Here is a 21,944-nt window from a genome sequence, read left to right as displayed (position 1 = left end):
TTAAAAATATATCCACATTTTCCTAAATGGTTTGTTACTTCAATGATATACATATGAACGTAAAGCAGGCTTTGGTTAGATACATCTGCAGACTGTGGATAATACTTCCAAATGTCTATTTTTCCAAGAGAGAAAAGACACAGGAGTTACACTAAAACATTCCAATGCATGACACAGAGGTGGCTTTAGGACATTGATGTCATATTTTTTTCCTGCCATGTCTCTCTCCAGGAGGTACAAAGCCAAGAACAAAGTACTGTTCACATGTGGGACACAGATGACCAATCTAACCTCAAACTCCATCCTTTCACAAGTTGCTTTCTGAAACTGCTTTTTCATACATGAATGTCATCACATGACAAGAATAAAGACTGACAGTAGGGCTGAAGCACCATCTTCTGTCCTGGAAAGGACCCGTGCATCTATATAAAAGTTCTATAGAACCACTTCATTCACACCCCCTATGGAAGGCCTCACCCTCCCTGGGGAGCAGAAAGGGTAGGGTGTTATGGGGGGGGGGCGGACTGGGATTGACATGTAAACTAATCTTGTTTCTAATTTAAATGAAAAAAATGGAGAAAAACCATTTCATTCAATTATAAAAATCAGACACTGAATTGAGAGAATCCAATATTCTTTAGTTTTAATGTCAGTGTCATTTTCACAACTCTTTAAATATGTCATCTTACCTTCTAGAAGTGAAGAAAACTTCTGGCCAATAACCTGATCCTTGCATGTTTTGGCCGTCACTGTGCCACAAGGTTCATAGTGCCAGCTGCATTCCCCAGGTGCGTTGTAGTAGTCACAGTACACCGCTAAGATGGAATTGAAGCAAATTACTTTCATTCCCATATGGCAATTCTCACCTTTCAATTTTCAAGGATTTATTTAAAGGGATCCTAGATGATACTAAGGACAGACCTAGATATGTGTCCTTCACCTTATCAAGTCTCTTTGACTTTATCCAAATTGTTTATATAGGCTAAAACTGCACACACAAAAAGGGGGCAGCTTACAAACTTAGCTCTCTCCTTTCTCCTCTCACTTGGAGATATTGTAAGCTTCATCTAGACAAGGGGTTCCCAACCTTCCTAATGATGCAACCCTTTAATACAATTCTTCATGTAATGGTGACCCCAACCATAAATTATTTTTATTGCTACTCCATATAATTTTGCTACTGTTGGTAATTGTGTTGTAAATATTTGTGTTTTCCAATGGTCTTTGGTGACCCAGTGAAAGGGTCATTTGACACCCCCAAGAGGGTCACAACCCACTGCTGATCTAGACTTCTGGTTTTAATGTCAAAGTTTAAGTTAGAAAAATAAATATGAAAATCAATGATAACAACAAAAAGCAAAACTGATAGACATGGTCTAACTCCTACAATCCAATTAGTGAAGTAGCTTGGCCAGGAGAATTGCTACAAGGCCAACGCCAGTCTGGGCTGCATAGTGAGTTCTGGAGCAACCTGAGCTACAGTACATATATATATATACCCTGTCTCACGAAGAGTCTGAGAAAGTTAAGCTTTTTTATATGCAGTAATGTAATTAAAGAGATTGCTATATCACTAAACCTTGGAAGTGGAATGCAATATTTCTCCTGTCAATGCTTCACATTTAACACATCTCTAATAGTGCCTTGCTTACAGGCAGAAAGACTGGCTTATTTCTGTTTTGGTTATGTGGCTCTGTGTGGAGAGATGAATTCCATATTCAAGTTCATTTTCAATAAGGCTCTGTGTCAAGGAAACAAAGAATGTGAAGATTTCAACCAAGAGTAGTATGTGAGGCTCATACCTAGGACCCATGAATACCCAAACTCAGCATTCAAATAGTGCCAGGGAGATGTGTTTCCATCAGTGTTCAATACATTTCCTCTATGAACTAAAGCATTTTTTCTAACTAAAATTGAACCCAAAATATTATGCCTTGTGCTATTTCTGTTGGCTACTTTACTCATCATAAACAAATACGTTAAGATGTTTTCATCCCTCTCTAGGTTTGAGAACATGTGTTTTATAGAAAATCTGAGAGGAAGATCAATGGCTTAAGAAAACAGCTTTGTCTCACTACAACTTTCAGAAAACCGTTAACATCCAGACTTCACTTACGGCAAAGATTTGGCTTCCTCCATGAGACACAGACTCCAGCTGCATTGCATGCCTCTGCATACATTGCCACAGCAGTGCAGAAGCCAAGGTACTTCCCTTCCATGTCGCACGCGCAGGCTTCTTCAATACATGCATTGTAGTAAGTCGTGGGATCCACCTAAACAGACACAGCACATGAGCATCTGGGAAGGACCCATGCAAGCAATGATGCTCAGAGTAGTGCTACCTTGTTGTGGCAATCCCTGAAGGTGTCGTCTCTGATGATCTCACACTTCTTCTCAGCCCAGGCTTTGCAGTATGGGTTTGAGTCACATGGGAAGCTTTGAGTTACTGTATCTGAACACTCCTTACTTGTTTTCCAACTGTTTCCAAATTCCAGGGCTGTGGAAGCTACCAAAGAGTGCCTTGTTGTGAAGTCATCCTTAAGGTCACCATTGTTATTTCCACAAAGACCGCACACTTTGCTCTGTGATAATTGAAGGGGCAAAAGTCACAGTACAAGATCATTTGAATGGTCAAGTCCATCTTCATTCCAGGGATAGAGCAATATGTGACAGTCAATAAGTATGGCACATTAAATTTTGGAAACAAGGACAACTCACATGATCATCTTAATAGATGCAGAAAAGTCTTTGGACAAAACCCAACATCCCATTATAATAAAAAGCCCTCAAAAATACCAGCAATAGAAGAAACTTATCCCAAAGTAACAAATACTATATATTATGAAACTACAGCCATCACAGTAACTGGGGGAAACTGAATGCATTTTCACTGTTGTCAGGGACAAAACATGAATGTGCAGTTTCTCCATTCTTATTTAATACAATATGTGAAGTCTTGGCTAGAACAGTAAGAGAAAAAGAAGAAAATGAAAGGACATAAATAGAAAAGAAGTCAAAGCACCCTCTTTTGCAAATTAATTAATTCTATACCTAGAGACTCTGGGAAAATAAAAAAAAATTTAAAAAAAACTGGTCCATTGATAGTGTGGCAAAATACAGAACTTATGTGAAAAATCAGAAGTCATCCTATATACTATTTTAATCCTAGTTGGAGTTACTATTGCTGTGATGTCTTCTTTTTAAATTGTTGCTGCCTTTTAAGCCACAGCTATCCAAATCAGCAACTCCAACTCCACAACTTTCAGCAGGGTTAGGCCACATAGCTACAGCCTGAGGTATATATATATATTATATATATATATATATATATATATATATATATATATCAGTTATTCTTTTATATTTTTTCTTTCTCTCCATTTTTTGTTTAAATTAGAAACAAGATTTTACATGTCGATCTCAGTTCCCTCTGCCTCCCCTGCCCCCCCCCAACTGACACCCTACATATCCCATACCCTTTCTGTTCCCCAGGGAGGGTGAGGCCTTCAAAAGGGGGTCTTCAGAGTCTGTTAAATCCTTTGGGATAGGGCCTAGGCCCACCCCTTTGTGTCTAGGCCCAGGGAGTATCCCTCTGTGTGGAATGGGCTCCCAAAGTCTATTCCTATGCTAGGGATAAATTCCGAGGTCTCCTCACTGACACCCATGTTTATGGGGTCTGGATCAGTCCCATGCTGGTTTCCCAGCTATCAGTCTGGGGTCCATGAGCTCCCCTTTGTTCAGGTCAGCTGTTTCTGTGGGTTTCACCAGCCTGGTCTTGACCCCTTTGCTCATCACTCCTCCCACTCTGCAACTGGATTCCAGTTTAATTCGGTGCTTAGCTGTGGGTGTCTTCTTCCACTTCCACCAGCTGCTAGGTGAAAGCTATAGGATGGCATATAAATCAGTCATCAATCTCATTATCAGGGGAGGGCATTTAAGGTAGCCTCTCTTCTGTTGCTTAGATTGGTAGTTGGTGTTATCCTTGTAGGTCTACAGACATTTCCCTAGTGCCTGATTTCTCTTTAAACCTGTAATGGCTCCCTAAAAGAAGATACCAGAAAATGGAAGGACCTCCCATGTTCTTGGATAGGCAGGATCAACATAGTAAAAATGGCAATCTTGCCAAAAGCAATCTACAGATTCAATGCAATCCCCATCAAAATCCCAGCACAATTCTTCACAGACATTGAAAGAATAATTCTCAACTTTACATGGGAAAACAAAAGACCCAGGATAGCCAAAATAACCCTGTACAATAAAGGAACTCCCAGGGGCATCACCATCCCTGATTTCAAGCTCTATTTAGAGCAATAGTCCTGAAAACAGTTTGCTATTGGCACAAAAATAGACAGGTATACCAAAGGAATCGAATTGAAAACGCTGATATTAACCCACACACTTACAAACACCTGATTTTTGACAAAGAAGCTAAAGTTATACAATTGAAAAAAAGTATCTTCAACAAATGGTGCTGGCATAACTGGATTCTGGCATGTAGAAGACTGCAGATAGATCCATGCCTATCGCCAATCACAAAACTTAAGTTCAAATGGATCAAAGACCTCAACATAAATCCAGCCACACTGAACCTATTAGAAGAGAAAGTGAGAAACACCCTTGAACGAATTGGTATAGAAGACTGCTTCCTGAACATTACACCAGTATCACAGACACTGAAATCAACAATTAATAAAGAGGCACTGACTCTTTCAAAGTAACAGGAAACTTATCTAAATCTCTGTCCCTTTAAGGAACTCAAGATTCAAAGTCTGAGGTGGAATTCTGTTCCTCAAAGTGGCAGAATAGCAAGTAGCTCACCTCTCTCCAGAAGACCTCATGTGTCTCCTCACCCCTGGTAAAACCCTTCCCCACATGGCTCCTCCTTACAACTTCCTGTAGCTAGTTGCTGACCCAGCCTCCTCACCACAGGTGAATTTTATTTAATCAAACACATCTTTTCATGATTAAACAAATGTTCTAGAGCATAATCAAAAGTTACACACCTTAAAATAATATTCTACAACACTGATGAAATACATGACTAAAAGTAACTTGGGGAGGAAAGGTTATATTTGGCTTATACATCCATATCACTGTTTATTATCAAAGGAAGTCAGGGCAGAAACTCTAAGAGGGCAGGAACCTGGAGTCAGGAGCTGATGCAGAGGCCATTAAGGGGTGTTACTGATTGTCTTGCTCTTCATGGCTTGCTCAGTCTTCTTTCTTATAAAATTCAGGACTAGCAGATCACAGGTGGTCACACTCACAGTGGGGTGGGCCCTCTCTCATCAATCACTGTTGAAGAAAATGCCTTACAGGCTTGCCTACAGCTAGATATTATGGAGGCATTTTCTCAATTGAAGCTTCCTCTTCTCCAAAGACTCTAGCTTGTGTAAATTTGACATGAAACTAACTGGCACACTAATAAACACTCTGAGAAAGAAATTTGAAGGGGACAAAAAATGAAATAAACCTAAGCAAGGACATAAAAGACCTCCCTCTACAATAAAAACTTTAAAACACAAAGAAACCAGAAGAAAGTGAAAAAGTCTAGACAATAGAGGACTTATGGACTGGAAGAACTAACATTGTGAAAATGGCCAGCCTACCAAAACCAATCTTCAGATTCAATATAATCCTAATAAACATATCAATAGCATTCTTAAAATAGAAAAACCTATCATAATACTCATGGAAGCACAGGGCACTTTTGGTAGACAAAGTGATCCTGAATCAAAAAATCATAATGCTGGGAGCTAGGAATCACCACATCTGATTCCAAGTTGTATGACAGAATCATATCAATGAAAATAATATGGTTCTGGCAGAAAAACAGATATGTGAATCAATGGAAGAAAAGATCCAGAAATAAAGTTGCACAGATAATTTAACTGATGGGGGATATCCTTCTGTATACTGTGAATATATGTTTCTCTTATTGGTCCATGTATGAATAAAGCTGTTTCGGCCAATGGACAGGTAGAATGTAGCCAGGCAGGAAGTATAGGTGGGGCTACCAGACTAAGAATTCTGGGAAGTGGAATGCCAAGAAGGAGTCAAGAGCTGGAGATGTCCTGTAGATACCAAGAAAGCAAGAGGCCAAGACCATGTAGAGATACATAGATTAATATAAATGGGTTAATGACTAAGAGAGAGCTAGGCAATAAGATGCCTGAGCCATTGGCCAAACAGTTTATAATTATATAAGCCTCTGTGTGTTTCTTTGGGTCTAGATGGCTGAAGGACTGAGTGAGACAGAGACTTCTGCCTACATTTAAGGATGCCAGCAGCCTCTTCAACAAATGGTGCTGGCAAAACTGATAGTAACTTACAATAACCAATATACTAGCCATCAAAGAAATGCATATCAGAGCTATATTGAGATACACCTCCCCCTAGTCAAAATAGCAGTCATCAAAAAGACAAGTGACAAAAAATGCTAAAGATATAGATGGAAAGGGACAGCCCATACTTTTGGTGGAATGTAAACTAGATCACTAGGGAAAACAGCTTGGAGGTCTGTCAAAAAACTAAGACCAGACCTTCCATGTGACTCAGCTATCAAGAGATATTTTCCCACCAATGTTTATTAAAAGACCACTCACTCCATAGTTCCCATTAGCTCAGGTCAGCTGTCTCTGCAAGTTTCCCCATCATAGTCTTGACCCTCCTTGTTCATAGCTTGGGAACCTACATGGGACTGAACTAGGCCCTCTGAATGTAGGTGATAGTTATGTGACTTGATCTGTTGGGGGGGAGTGCCCTGTCAGTGGCACCAGGATCTATCCCAGGAGCATGAACTGGCTTTTGGAGCCCATTCCCTATAATGGTATACCTTGTTCAGCCTTGATACTTCGGGGAGGGGCTTGGTACTGCCTTAAACTTGGTACACCAGACTTTGCTGACTCCCCAAGGAAGGGTTTATCCCCTATGAAGAACAGAGTGGATAAGGGGTGGGGAGGGGGGAAGGCAAGAGCGGGTCAGGAGGGAGGGGACTGGGCTTGGTATGTAAAATGAAAACTAAATTTTTTAAAAATAAAAGAAAACACCACTCACAACAACTAAGTAATGCAATCAATGTAGATTCTAACAGAGGAACGGATAAAGAAAAATGTGCTTCATATGCACAATGGAAATGTTCAACCATACAGAGAAACAAGTAAGTTCCTTTACTAGAAAACAGATGCACCTGGAGATAATCTAGTTCCAATCCCAGATTAATGAACTTGAGGAGGAAAGTGTTTATCATACAGGTCACAGCCCATCATTGAAGGAAGCCAAGGAAGAAACTCACGGCTGGAACCTAATGCAGAAACTGAAGCAGAGGCCACAGAGGAACACTACTTGTTGCCTTACTTCCTCTGAATTGCTTAGCTTTGTTGTGCATTTATCCCAGGCCTACCTGCTCAGGGATAGCATCATCCACAGCAGGCTGGGCCCTCCTATATCCACTAGCAACTAGAAAATGCTCCACAGATATACCACAAGCCAATCTGATGACACACATTTTCTTTTTGCAATAATGCAGATCCTGGCCATTATTGCATGAAAGCATTGCAATTGCCAATGTGTAAACATGCAAGTGAAACCATCTAGGGGACAGTGAGGACTAATGAGGGGTACAAGGGATGTAAAGAGGAAGGGCAATGGGACAGAAGGGAAGACTATGTTTAAAAACATTACCTAATTTCATGAAAATGATCTTACATGACCCTGTATGAAAATACAAGTTAAAGAATCATTTGTACCTACTGCAAAGTTGAAAATATAGATAGGGATAGGCAATAGAAAGAGGATAGATGACAGCCATAAACATCACAATTGTAAATAATGTATCATACTGAATTTTTAAAGGAGTCAGAATTTGTGAATAAAATGTTCTCATTTAGTTTAAAGCATACTATATTATAAAATGATCTAGTATCATGCATAGTAAATAATTCTTTCTGGGGCAGGTTTCTTCTATTACATAGTCCTGGCTGTCTTGAAACTCGCTATGTAGACCAGGCCGGCCTCAAACTCACAGGGCTCCACCAGCCTCTATCTCTTAAGTGCTAGTATTAAAGGCACTTGCCATCACACTTGACCTAACAAATATTTTTAAGAATGAAAAATAATTACATTTGTTATTTTAAAGTTAATTATATAGTTTTAGAATATCTACTACAAGAAATGTACTTGATTCAAAATATATAATTACCTTTAAATCATATGATGGGACAATCTTGAGAAAGCAGATACAGTTAGACTAGAATGCCTCAGTTTGACTGCACTCACATTCCTACCAGATTTGATCATTTTATTATATTTAATGATAACTGAACAAAAGTAGCAGACTCATTATGGTAACTGAGACCCTAACCTGCTTCTAAGTGTCAGTTCCCCCAGCTTATGAGAGATGCATATACCTGCCATCTTGGATCCAGAATAACAGACACTTTTGTGTATTTGTCCCAAATCAGGATGATTCCATTTGGAAGTTTCACAATCAGGTAGAGGCCAACAGTATGGATGGAGTATGTGGTCCCATTGCGCTCACAATCCTTACTTTCTGTAGTTTGAACTGCTGTTACTTTACCATCTTGCAAGATGATGTTTTGATCCTATAAATTTAAGGGAAGATTTCACAAAGAGGCCTTTCAGTCAGAAAGTTCAAAATCTGGGAGGAATTCAAGCAAAGAGGAATCCTGTCACACCTGGAAAGCCACTATGACTTTTCTGGAGCAGGTAAGTCCATTTTCACAGCATGGGACACTCTCAGTTAAAATACGAAATGTGCCATTTTCTTGACCACAGTAATCCTGTTAAAAGTAAGTTATAATATTTTATTAGTGTCAGGAGCATAGGCTTCAATGGCAACATCCACAGACAATTTCTTAAAATCAATACATCATACGCTGTGGTGAAGAATTCCTAAAATGCTTCAGCCTGGCTGTATCCGTGGCTAAGCAGCCTGTAGAGTTCATTCTACTTAGCCTGGTTTGATTCAAAGTGAATGCATTGCTTCCACACAAGTCCAGATTTTACCATAGATGTACAAGCACTTGTATCATAAGTATGAATCATTATTTTGTTCTATAAATAACTAAGGGTGGTTCTTTTTCTGCAGTCATTTAGATAAAGTTTGGTAGTCAATCATAGCTAATCTACAAATTAAAGAACAATCCAAACTTTTCACATTAGATGATATCTGATCAAGGGGCTTAATTACCTCTAAAAAGCATAAACTCAGAAATCAGAGTTTTCATTTGTTGGCTATGACAGTCTCTAGGTAGTTTAAAGTAGCTTAATTCACTTAAATCTTCCCTTCTCTATCTGCCATTATAGGAGCAATGGTAGTCATCTGGGTTTACAATGGCTTAACAACAATAAATTATGTCATTTTTCTTGGTAAGGAAATTCTAGTCACATCTCTGCTGCTACAGCTAAAATAATAGGATCTAGCTTTCACTAAGCACTTAGTGGGGGCTACAATGAGTGTCCCCATTTGACTGAGGTAAGGGCTATTTCCATGCACATTTTTTTGATACAAAATCTTAGACTCCAAGACCTAAGCCAGGGTCATACATCTAATGAAGCCAAGCCAGGAGTCAGCAAAGCCACCAGACCCATCATCACTTGCTCTTCTAGAAACATACCAAAAGCTGTAAGAAAAAAAGTTCCATCCTGAAAATGAAATTCCATTGTACTCATAAGCATATGAAGAATAATAATGAAGGACAGAAGAAATTATGACAATGTATACACATAATCACCTCAAGGAATGTGTACTGGCAAAGCCCATCAAAGCTATAACTTTCTCCATCAAAGGTTCTAACATGCCCATCCCCATAGATGTGGCAAGTTGCTTGACATTCGTTTTGGGTACAGTTCCAAGACCCTTTTATGCAAGTACTGTAAGGAGAAAATTGAAGAGTGATTATTATTTTTGCCATGATTCATATATTTTATTGGTTTGTAAAGAATCATAAAATGTTTCTTGGCTTAAATATTACATGTATCTTCATTATATTGTCTAATGTCCATGGTGTGTAATGCTACCCAAAGGGCTTTTTTTTTGCAAAAAAAAAAATAATAAAAAATACTACCTTTTGCTAACTTAGGTTTGCCACTGATTCTTTCAAACAGCCCTAGGCATGACTTTCTCATTCCCAAGAAAAATAAGAGCAAACTATCCATTTCTAAATATCTAAAATTAATACACTGTGAATTCTTTATTACATACCACTCATTGCAGCCAACAGAAGTAACACTTCCTTGTTCGTATTCTCTGTCACCAAAAGAGCAGGGACAGTCATCAGGAAATATACATATCCCTTTAGAGTTGCGGACCATTCCTATGGGACAGTAACACCCACGTTTGCATGGCAAGTCTCCCTACAAGAAAACATACAGAATCGATACTCTGTCATCATGTAATCAAGTTAAATGCATAAACATAGCCACTGTACATCTGGGACTCACATTTGACAAACGAAACAGATCATACATACACACAATTGTTTCATTATTTTTCCTATAAAGTTTAGTTTCTATTTACCTGGAAAATTTTAAAGTTTTAAAAGGCTGCACTCTGATGTCATGTTACTTACCTCAAAATCAGGTATATTCCGGGTACTACAAGTCCTTTCAGTCCTTCTCTGTGTCTTGGGATCCTTGCAGTCGACATACTCAGCCCCCCTGGAACAGTTTTCTGCAAGAGAAAAAAATGTGTTGTTAATCAAGAGGTCCCAATCTGTTTTTAATCACTTTATTAACAGTTACTTAGGTAAGAAGGGGGAGTTCTGGCACAAGCCCATTATGCCAGCATTTGCAATGCTAACGTAGAAGGACTGCTGTCCTTTTAAGGCCAACCTAGGAGTTTTGTGAGTGTCTAGCAAGATAGGTAGAGAGAGAGAGAGAAAGAGAGGATAGATGATAGATATACACAGAGATTAGATAGATAGATAGATAGATAGATAGATAGATAGATAGATAGATAGATAGATAGATGAGAAGAAAGAAATGATGAGGGCAGGGGTGGAAAATCAAACAAGCAAGTACTAAAACAGCAATAAAAACCACTTACGCATGGTCAAATCAAGGGGAGTTTGGCAATGAAGCACTCCATCCTGGCAGACACTGGAAATAGAAGAAAAACATATTTTACTCTTTACCCCAAATGATGTGCCAGACGTTGGTGATCCCCCATGGGAGGCCTCACCCTCTCTGGGGAGTGGATGGGGTGTGGGATTGGGGGCTGGTGGGGGCGACATGGGAGGATAGGAGAGAGAGGGAACTGGGATTGGTATGTAATATAACATTGTTTTTTAATTTAAATAAAATGCATTTAAAAACATTAAAATTTAAGGGCAATTAGACAAATGTGATGATTTGCCAAATTATAAGGTGTAACCTTCCAAGTACTGTAGGAAGGTGCAAGTTTTATGGATTCCAGAGAAAACTTCATGGAAAGTTTAACCACAGGATCTAATCTAGAAAGGAATATGAAAAACTGACAGCAGAAAGAACAAGATGTGCTTCAAAGGCTCCCAACAATTTCCCATAGATGCAAGCAGGATAATATACAATGGAGAAAAGTGACAGAAATAGATTGGGGCCAGATCTTGTATGGCCTTAAATGAAGTGCAAGTGTCTTTCTATTCTTTCAGCAACTGTCATCGTTTGTCTATGAAGGCTAGGGGCCCAACCAACATCGTGCTTTACTTTAGCTGTTCTGATCACAGAGCAGGGAAGGGGTTAGAGATATGGAGGATGTCAAAGGACAGCAAAGGAGAGCTAACTAAGGTAGAGATGCTGGCAAGAGTTGACGGTGGTCTGGATCACTAGCACCGAGAAATGCCACAGCTGAGGAAAGATAGCCTATGGTTCATAATCACTCCATTCTGCAACTACAGAGGGAAAGAAAACTTATCCTCGAACCCTGAACATATGTCTGTGAACTTGGAATCTAAGCCGCAGCCTTATTGTCTATGCCTCTAGCATAATCTTATATGATAGCCCCCATGCCCAATAATTTTTAAGCACTTGCTATATCATTCTTTCCAAAGAAATCCTTCCCCACACATCAGTTTTGTCTAGAAAAATGATCCGTTCTTAGGAGAACTCAAATTCCAGCCTCCTCTGGGAGGCTTCCCTACCACCTCAGACAGTGGCTGCTACATCCTGCTAACAAACACCTTGCTTACTTTGTATGTACAAGGCAATGACTACTTTCTTTTGTAATTCTAGCAATCAATACAAGCCCTAGACACAGACACTTGACAGGTGCTTGCAGAATGTTGCAGACTAAAACAGTAGATCATTATCTGAGTGTAAAACCATTTTTCATTGTCCATTTATAGAAACTTCCAGAACACATTTCTCCTGATGTTTAAAACAGAGTAGAACAAACCAGGTATAGTCACTATGGTCTAGTGGATCATGGATCCTCAAGAATAAAAGAAGCACCAACCAGCTACAGTTATACATGGAAAATGAAAAATATGATAGATCTGAGGGAGACTTCATACTGACAAGAGACTATTTCTCTGAAGAGATCACATCCCCTTGTCAATGTTCTAACAAGAGTCTATGGTATCTGCTATGGGCATCAAAATGAGTGTCTAAATAATCTACTACACACCAGCTGTTGTCATCAATAAGGATGGATTTGCCAGGTTGCACAATGTCATCATTAACATAGCAGTCACACTCATATTTCTGAACACAGTTTCCATCACTGTTCTGGTACATTCCATCAGGGCAAGTGCATCCATCAACTGGGATGTCTTCTATATCACAGCTTCTGTCCCGTTGTGAGAGTGATCGGCAAGAGCTGTTGCAAGTTTTTACTTTGTATTCAAAGACAAGGCCACTTGGACAGGAAAGCTCTGTGGGGAAGAGACAAGAACAGTAGTTAATGTGTGTACCATCAGGAATATGACTTCCTTTGCACTGATGTTTATAAAAATATAGTGGGCTTTTCAAAATTAAAGTTACAAGAGTAGGGAAAAAGCTATTTGCTCATTGGTTTATTTTTCATTCATTCTTTTCAGTCAGTGGTTCAGGCAAAGCCCACAGGCAGACTAAGCAATACACACTACTCTTGTGTGGCTTATGTTCCATTTTTAAGGACAACTGTGGCAGGTGCCATAAAAAGGAAGATGCATATTGTCTCTATGAACAGCTAAGGTCTGTACTGAGGTGGGGAGAATGGGCCAATTAGCATGGGGACTGAAGCCTGGAGAAGAGTAATTCTATATCAGGACAAAAGCCTAACCCAGGAGACAGCATGATTCTCAGAAAGAGTACACCAGGGATGCTGTCTTTGTTTATAGGACCCTGTAAACCAGGAGAAACAACTGCCATGTTTTTGACAGTCAAGTCTTATGTTATTTTACTTTTAAGATTATCTGGTTTTCATCGTAGAATATAGATTAGAAGGAGCAGAAGGGAAATAACAAAGAAGGTCATTACAATTAGACAAGACAAGAAAGAAAGGGCATTTACCTGTGCTAAGTTGATGGCTGAGGTAATTTAATGTGACCAGCCCTACTGCTTATTGGACATGGACCATGAAGTGCTGAGAAGTTTAGAGGATATAAGCTTCTGCAAATATGAGTTTTGTGAGATGGGATTTTGCTATGTAGCCCAAGTTAACCTGCAATACACTATGTAGCACAGGCTGTCCTTAAACTTGTAGCAATCCTCCCGCCTCAGCCTTCCAAGTGCTGGGAAATGGAGCACTAGCCTCTACACCACTGAAGATTTTTTTGTTGTTGCTATTCTTTTCTCAGGCTAAATCTTTATGATGTCATATTCAAAGAATATGATAAAGATTTTTAACTACAATATTGGGGCTCTTAACTTACAAATGACCAATTTTATAAAATTCAGTATATAGTAATTGAACATATTCCTATAAATACCTACCATCTTAAAAATATAAATACATTAAGTAAAGGAATGAATAAAATGTTACAATTCAAGTTTTGTCGATGATCATTTGTTGGGTGGCCCTGCTGCTTAAGGTTGCTGTCTACCATGTCCAGACATCTCGCTGAGCTGGGTGTAATACAAAGGAGCCCCTCTGCAGTAGGATTCCCTCCCTACCCTATTTTGATAATGTCTCTAAGCCTGGACGCTTGACCTTATTTGGAAGCTGTCCCTGAGTCTGGATGCCTGACTTATCTTAAGTGTGACCTTTTTTTCCTACAAACATCACTCTCTGTTGTCCATACAATAAATACATATTGTGCTCCAACTGTATGGTAGGATCATGCTGCCAAATGCAAAGTAGGTGATGCCCCAGCTGCTGTCCTCATCTATATATTCCTCTGAAATAAGGCTGAGCTGTAACACCGAAGCACTCTCCAGGAAGGCTATTTCCATTCTACTCACAGGCTGTACAAAGCCCTATAAGCTGCCTCTGCTTCCTTTGTCCTCTCAGTCTGGTGGTCAAGGACCACAAGGAAAAGGGAGAGCCCACAATTGGTTTTAAACTATCATTTTGGAAAGTATATCACACAAGTTTGTCAATGCCTGTGTCTCCCACCCCAGCACAGGTGCACACACGGTGCTGAGAAGGAAGCAGAGGCACGTGCATCAGCCACTCCCCTACTCACCACAGAGTCCAGCTCGCCAGCCCACTAGGTATGTTTCTTTCTCAGCACATGCTTTCACATAGTTCCCTAAAATTGTACACAGGCAATCTTGGCTGTCTTCACAAGAACACGTGTATTTTTTGCATTCCTTTCAAATAAAAAAATTACATTCTAAAGTTATTCAGGAGAACAGGCAACCTGAGTCTAAACAGCTTAATGTACATCCAGGCATTCCTTACCCCAGAATTAAATTGTACTTCGAGATACCCAGAAATATTTTAAAATATTTATTATTAATCCACTTTTATAAAGGAAAAAGGAAAAGTTATTCAAGCCTTTTTTCATTCAGGATTATTTTCCAGCTTTATATTTATAAAGTTAGTTTACCTAATACCTAAGTAAATTATTACTCTAATTTGAAGCATCATATACTTTAGTCTATTGACAATAGTAGTAATTTGAAAAAGTTTAAGATGTGCACACTTTGTCAGAAATTACCAAAATATTTCTAATCAAGATTGCTAGTGCTAGACCATCACATACCTCGTAGTAAAACTTGGGGTTCACAGTTTGATGACAGGCAGCAAAAGGTCCACTTGTATTAAGAAGAATCCCACAGTTGCTTTCAGCAAACTTCTCTGGAAGTGAAAGAGTCCAAATTTAGCCTCAGTAACACCAAGTTTCTTTAAAAGAAAGCTGTATGTCTCATAGAGTTCTGCCTCCATCAAGAGTTTTGATCTCAAAATAGTTGCTGTGATCATCAGATTCCACATCAATATGTTTAAGATAACAGTGCACACAGGGCACACTCAAGGGTAAAATCTTTATTACTACTGGCTGTTTCTATTAACCCATCTAACATTTCTCTGAAATGCAGTTTCTGCATAAAAAAGAACACAAGTGAAGTACACTACACCTTAAGTGATTCTTTGCCATGCATGAATGTAAATAGCTCACTGGCCAACTCTTCTGTGTTACACCCATGTCACATGACACCGAATCACTGGGATCAATAAACCAAATGTACTTTTTGAAAAGCATTTAACTGATGTTTGTTTATTTATGAATATCTATCCCACACTAAGTTTACAACATGAAGATTCATAGAAAGGGAGGTGATAGCAAATAATTTCCATGATGATTTTAAGGATAGAGGAGTCTGAACTCCAAGAGAGACACAGAAAGCAAAGCTTTTCAATATAAAATAAATATAAAATATAAAATAAAAAATTCAATATAAAATTTATATAAAAATAAAATAAAATAATATTTCCATGTGGGATTGACTTAGTCATTTAAAATAATATAAGTTGATCAGACTGCATTTCATATATATATATATATATATATATATATATATATATATTTCAAAACAACTGATCAATACATTGACAAATTGTAAGCTTGTTTCCATTGCATTTCTTATTTACAAAAAGAGTGACATGGAACATTTGTGAAAACTGCCACCACCACAGGAGGACCCTCAGTGTCACTGGTTTTCAAGTGCTTGGATTGCAGCATCATCTGGGATCCCTAGGATGTCCTGGGGCCTCTGCCCTCTATCATCTAACCTGTGTTAATTTAGACAGTGGTCACATATGTCCTCTGCGAGTTTGTATGGTAATAAACAAAACTGTTATTACTAAAAGTCTTTAACAGACTAAAAGAGGAGTCATGCATGTGCCAGGTGTAGTAAGAACAATGTTGGAATTGGTGTTGCTGACCAAGTGGCTAAGCAGTTTGGATGTACATCACTGAAAACCAATGATCATTTCTCACCATTAAATAAAGGAAAATGAATAAACTGAATAATTTCCAAAACCTCTTGTACCCCTATTGTTCTGTAACAGTGTAGGAAATAGAGAGTATAGTAAGACAACAGAAATGAGTTACCAATGAAAAATGGGTTTTCTAGACACATACTCAAACCAGACTACTCCGTTTCTTCTAAAACTGGGACAGTATAACAAATACTAGCTACAGGCAAGGTGATCTGATGTGTTCATATGATTGTAGGTATAAGTCTGCAAGTACTAGCACCAACTTTAAATAACACAGTTTGATTCTCAGTGGGTATTACCTGTTTCAATACTGACACAGGAAGAGGGGCTCCCCTTAGAACAAGACATCATCTCCCAGGAATTAGCAAATGCCTGAGCTGTACTCTCGAGAATTTTCTGGCTTGACATGAAATCATCTTCTGCTTTATTGTTGTAGGAACCACAAAGACCTGGATGATGTTAACGTCATAGAGCAAAGGTTAATATTTCTACCTATTCAGCCTTTTGGCTACTTCTAGAAAACACTGTAAGAAATACTTGAATTATGTTTAGTTAATGTTGTCACACATTAAGTAAAATCTTCAGACTTCATTCATTGGTCCTTCACTGAAATTCCAGAACATAGAAAACCAAATGCCATAAACAGTACTTTTTGTTTGTCAGGGTAACTTTAGAAAGATGAATCACCATAAGGCTGTTGCCTTCCTTGTCAGAGCTGTCCAATCTACCAGTTGTATCTTTTATCTATATGAAAATGTATTACATTTCAAAGTAAAGGTGTAGTATTAAGCCTGTACCATGCATGCATTAATCCTTTTGTGGGACTTGCCATTTATTTGTTTACCATTTGTGACTGTAAAGAGGAACTCATTTTTATCATGGGAAACAACATTTGGAGGACTTACCGACAGTATCTGTGAATGCATCAGGGACCATGGACACATACAATTGCATGGCAGGAGATATTTGTATCTGCATTTTTAGAAGAGAGAGCACTTCTGCTTGCATGTATAAGGAAGATGCATTGAAGATCTGTACATCATCTGTGGAATAATAATTTACCATAAAAATTAGTGTGTCAGTTTTAGAAACTGAATAAATAAATGCATCTTAAATGTGTTTTTTTTTAAATGCTGTTGTTAACCTTACCTGAATAGTAATAGCCTTTAATTCTAACTCCATCCTTTGTGACTGTCCCATCACTGTTGAAGACAAATCTGCTACCTGAAACAGACTAATGTTTAAAACACTTTGTTAGCCCAGAATAGCTTTAATGTGCTACAGGAAGCTGAATTTTCAGGCCACTAAAACCTGTTGAGTCCAAAGCATAGATTTATGAATATCTTTAAAGCCTTTCTTATACTATGCTTCATGCTTCCCATATCAGCCCTGGAAAGAAACACTTGTCTACAATTTACAGACAAGGAAACTGAAACCAAGATGGGGAACCATTTGTAAGTACCAGCATGAAGGTTGGCGCAAGACCTTTAAAAGTCCAGTGGATATGTAATGAACAGCCACATTGGGCCTTCCCTTCACACACATAGTCAATTTATGCTCATTATGGTCATACTTTAGGGTTTTGTCTCTTTCCAACTCTTCTAGAAATATAATTGTTATTCTGGAATCTTATTCATAGGCTTCATTTACAGACTTCATTCAGACTCTTTTTGTGCATGTGGGGAGGGGGTGGAGGCCACTGACATATGGGTGGGCTGGATGGCAATGGGAGGGTGGAGGCCATAGACTTGTACCAGGTGTCTTCCTAAATTGCCACACACCTTTGTTTGTTTGTTTGTTTGTTTTAATATAGTCTCTCACTGAATCTGAAGTTTGTCAATTTGTCAAGACTGGCTGATCAGCAAGCCCCAGGGCCCTGCTCTGTCTTTTCATCCCCTGTCCTGGAATTACAGACAATGCAACCAGGCTCAACATCATTTCTTCTCACATGATGCTAGGGATGAAGCCCAGAAAAAGTATCAACTGAACCATCTATGCAGTTCAGTGTGTGTGTGCGCATGTGCACGTGTGTGTGTGTGTGTGTGTGTGTGTGTGTGTGTGTGTGTGTGTGTGTTGGGGGTTGTGCATGCACCTACGCATTTGCCTGCAGAAGTCAGAGCAAGGCATTGGGTATCTTGCTCTATCACTCCTTAATGTATGCCAATGAGATAGGGTCTCTTGCTGAACCTGGATCTCACTGAGTTTTGGCTAGGCAAGATGGTCAGTAAGCCCCAGGGACCCTTCTTCCTCTGACTCAGAGGCTTGAGGTTATGGGCACATGTAGCCACACCCAACTATCCCAAGGCCCTTGACACTGAACTCAGATCCCAGCTCTCCTACTCACTGAGCCAACACCTTGGCCCGCTCCAGATTTTACTTTGTGAAATCATAGATGTGATTTTACTCTGGCTAAACCTTCAGAAGGCAAATACTTACGGAGTTTTGGAGAAGCGTAACACTCTTTAAACACGATCCTGTCTGACCATTATCACACGGATGAAGCTCAATACTGATAGAAATATTTTCATTCTGTAAAACAATTATTTTTGTTCAAGAATTTTCTCACATGCTATTTCTGTGATTTATTCACAATGAACTTAAATCTGTACAGTTTCTCTGTACAATCTGTTCAGAATCTAGAAACTTCTTCCAGCCCCCAGGACACCCACAGGAGCAGACAAGCATTTTACAAAAAGTCTGGGTGTCATGTGAAATCTATGCACTGTACATGGACATTTTACTGCAATTTTTCTTTTATCTTCACTCTTTCATCCTATATAATTGTGGTGCTTTATGGAGGTTATCAGGAATTAAAGGCAAAATGGCTTTTGAATCCCTGAGTAGTCTATAGTATCCACATAGATACAATGCATGAGGTCTTTCACTTGGAAAGCTGTAATTTTGCTGTGAAATGTCATGAGATTTCTAGCTCTGACATACAGGTCTCTGAACCACTGGTCTGAAAGCAGCACATATTCTGTATGCATTTATGGGTTTCTCTTTCTCTTTTCCCATCCCCAGTCCTCACAGAATGAACAAAAGGAGGATAAAACTGAAGAAAAGAAACAATGTTCATCACTGTGGAAAGCAGATCTGCAGTAGTAGAAACTACAATTTGTGGATTTGTCCAATGTTAACCCACTCTTCTCTCTTTGCAGTACACAAATGCAGTTCACCCTCACTTCTTGCCAGATAGATGAAACACGATTTGTTTTCCTCCTGCCCACTGAAAGCAGGAGCTACAAAACGGAACTGTCCTATTATTGGACTTCAGATTACTTAAGATTTTAAGACTAAGAAGAATCTAAATGTACACAACTCAGCTATCCTACAATGGGTCTCATTGTATAATAAAGGCTAAAAGTAAATTTTAGGGAATAATGAAGAAGATGTTCTCAGACACACAGGACAAGATTATATTAAATACTGCTAAGTATACACAGACAAGCAGAAGAGTACAATGACTTTCCTAGGTACTTAGAGTGCTGTTTGCAAATTAAGATTTTACTTGTTGAATTTTATTTGAACCAGAAATTTTTAGAATGTCCATGATATGACATTAATATATAATGATATCAATGTTGATTTGTGCTAGAAAATAGACACTGGAATATATAACTATAATTCAAAGGCTGAATTCATCATCATCATCATCATCATCATCATCATCATCATCATTATTTACACAGTAACTCAGGATAAAAGCTTCTTTCTCCCTGCCAGCTAGCTTTCCTAGTGTCAGAAGGACTTGAAGCTTCTGGAAGCGTACAGTCATCGACAGTCTTGTACAGATGTGAACCCTGTGCACTCCAATCAGCCAGGCAGGAAATGCCTATTGGTGCAACAGTGGCATGAATGTTATAGGGGCAGCTAGCATCTTTCTAATTGGTTCTAAGGCTTGGCTTGCTCCACAAAAGGGAATTCATGCCTGGAACTCTAACCCTGGCCAAGAACCTGCTCTGGGGAGATTGTACATCCTTGGGGAGGGCTTACTACTATTATAACTAAACTATATCAAACACCTCTTCTAAGTATCTTTCCTTATACCCATAGATTAGCCTAGTTTTCACCTCTAATCAAAGAAGCCTGTTTTTTTGCAGTAGTTAGTAGTTAATTCAGAGATCCAAACTGGCCAAAGTACAAAACATGACTACAGAATTATTATCCCTAAAATGATATTCATGTCACAACCCTTCCCCAAGAAGGCTCAAGATTCATTACAGAAGTGGTGGAAGTAAAAACTGTAAAATCTAAGAGTTGTAAAAGACTGATTCAAACTAATGCCTCCTGGACATGACAGAGTCATTTCACTGATGAACACATAACAACAGTGGCTTTCTGCACAAGACACATGCAACATCAAGATGTCAATATTCCCATATAAAGAGAGAAGAAGCTTAAAAGGTTCCATCTTGGCTGGGGAGCTATTGAAAGCTGATGCTTGCTAAGAGAGGAGGAGCCAGTTCTCTTTATGGGTATAGTCCTTAGGGGGTTACCCATGTTCCAGTGGATAACCAATACCCAAGTGCATAATGATAGCAGTAATTGGACACAATTAATTATAAAGAAGAAGAGGAGAAGGAGGAGAAGGAAATGAATTTGATTAAGGGGGGTTATCTGAAAGGGGAAAGTGGGAAATAGATACGCTCTAAATACATTGTATACATGTGTGAAAATAACAACAACAAAAAAAACATAAAATGAACTGTGCTTTAAATTAGTTGTGAATTTGCTCAGTTTTCACAGTTGTTGTAGGCAAGTACTTACATGGACTGCCACAAAGTGACAATCTCCAGGGTGGTTAAATACATTATCATCAAAAGTGGTAATTAAGCTCCCTTCCACTTTACATATCCCAGGGCATAGAGCTTTGGTACAAGACCACATAGCTTCTTGGCATGTGCTGTGGAATGTAAAGGGAAGTCAAAAGTCAAATTTTCTGCATGCTGAACAAACACTACAGCATTAGAACTTCACATCCAGAGATGACACATGAGCGAGCCCTATCAGGTCATTCCCCACCCAGCAACAGTCCCGATAAGGTATCTCATCATTGTTGATATCATTATGTTTAAAACTATAATTTCTTTGAGTAAAAATAATAACTTCATGAATTAAATGTATTTGTAAAATTGTGGACACTGGATTTCAGGGGTTTGTCTTTGTGCTGGTTTATTAGCATGAAGGCAACTGGTACAAACTACAGTGCAAATTTGTACTTTGCAATGTTGTAGAGAGGTGCAGAGACAGTGAGCCTTAAGAAGACATTACTTCTCAAAACATAAAAATTAGAACTACCATATGACACAGCTATTGCACTCCCAGGCATAGACCCCAGAGAACTTCATTTCCTACAATAGAGACATTTGCTCCCACACATTCATTGTTGTTTTATTCACTATAGCACAGAAGTGGAACCAACTTAGTTATCCATCGAAGATGAATGGAGAGTAACAGTCTGGCAATATATGGAAAACAATTCAGCTTTAAAGAAAAGCATACTCACAACATTTGAAAGAAAATAGAGGGAATTAGAATGCTTGGTAATATTAAGTGAAGTTACCAAAGCTCAGAAATA

This window comes from Cricetulus griseus, chromosome 2 (assembly GCF_003668045.3).
Source record: "Cricetulus griseus strain 17A/GY chromosome 2, alternate assembly CriGri-PICRH-1.0, whole genome shotgun sequence".
NCBI classification, from domain to species: domain Eukaryota; kingdom Metazoa; phylum Chordata; class Mammalia; order Rodentia; family Cricetidae; genus Cricetulus; species Cricetulus griseus.
Note: the sequence above shows the minus strand (reverse complement) of the source record.